The sequence below is a fragment of the Rhagoletis zephyria genome, unplaced genomic scaffold (assembly GCF_001687245.7).
Source record: "Rhagoletis zephyria isolate East Lansing unplaced genomic scaffold, Rhagoletis_zephyria_1.1 Rzeph_scaffold_00051, whole genome shotgun sequence".
Taxonomy (NCBI): Eukaryota; Metazoa; Arthropoda; class Insecta; order Diptera; family Tephritidae; genus Rhagoletis; species Rhagoletis zephyria.
Genome location: NW_016157135.1, coordinates 671,061 through 672,549, shown reverse-complemented (window position 1 = coordinate 672,549; position 1,489 = coordinate 671,061).

The window sequence follows — 1,489 nt, the reverse complement described above, 5'->3', positions numbered from 1 at the left end:
CTGTCTTCTTAATCGTAATGTTGGTTACATTAAAAAATATGTCTTCAGTATCATAATTTAATTACATTTCGTTTTTTAAACGTGTAAATTTTTGGAAATGTTTTCTACTATTTTCTCATATCAGTCTTGTTAATCATTATATTGGTTACATTTAAAAATTATATCATTAACAGCTTAACTTGAATTACATTTGCTTTAAAAATGTAAATTTTTGGTAATGTCTTCAATTACATATCGCTTGCGCATCTGCTTAAAAGTCAACGGATGCGGGCAGTATCTTCTTTATTTCTTCTAAACCATTTTCCGTATGTTGTCTCTGGCGTTTTCGAGTCTTCTTTATATGTCTGAAGATTTTCGTCAGCGTATGCATGTAGTGGGGTTCAAAATTGTTGGATGCAATAATTGTATGCTTCGTGGTAACTTCCAAAGACCTTCGTACAAAAGCTGTTAATAGTTTTCGTAGTTGAAAAACGTATACGTAAATAGATTGACACCAGAAATACCGTAACCTTCAATGAAACTAGCCAAAGGTGTATCATCTTTACGCACGAAATACTTGTTTGCCACATCTCCTGCAAATAAAGAAGTAAAGTCAAACTAGGATTTAGAAACAGGAGAGCTTTTCTATGTACTCACCGTTGCGTTTGCCACTTCCTTTTGTAAAAAGTGTGCTGCACCAGCGGACGTGGACGGACACACAGACGATCCGGACCTGCACAAAAAAATATCTTTATTAATATTTGCACTTTCTCTTTTATGGTGTGGTCTACTTACTTGTAAATATGCAAAACTTTACTTGCTGTAAAACTCTAGTTCTTTAAAATGAATTGTGAATAACTCTGAGACTCTGCAAAGAAATACATATGTAAATTATTGTTTTAATTAAAAATATTTCCATTATTTTAGATTTTTGGCATACTTACTTGAATTTGCGCAATAGAAAAATGAATTTCCACAAAACAATCGATGAAAATATCGGCAGTGTTGCCTGTTGAACTTTTTATACGAACACAATATTTATCCTTGTATTTTAGTAGTAGTTTCTAGAAATCAAAAAAGAAAGCAACACAGGCTAAGGCAGAATGCGGGAGCGAGACAACTGCCAGGTTATTATTGAATCATGCGCACACACGACTTGTGTGTGAAAGCCTAGTAGATTAGACACACAACAGGGAAGAAGGTAAAGCTGAGTATGGAGAAGAAGAAAGGGATACATACAGAAATTAAAATAAAAGTAAAGAAACCTAAATATAAAGACAAAGAGGAAGGAACATTTAAATACCTAACCTAATAACAATGGTGGGGGTGAATATATAAATGAACAAAAGAATGGACATATTTAGACCAGGAAAAAGATAAAGATGAAGAAGAATATGAAGATGAAGATGAAGATGAAGGTGAAGATGAAGATGAAGATGAAGATGAAGATGAAGATGAAGATGAAGATGAAGATGAAGATGAAGATGAAGATGAAGATGAAGATGAAGAT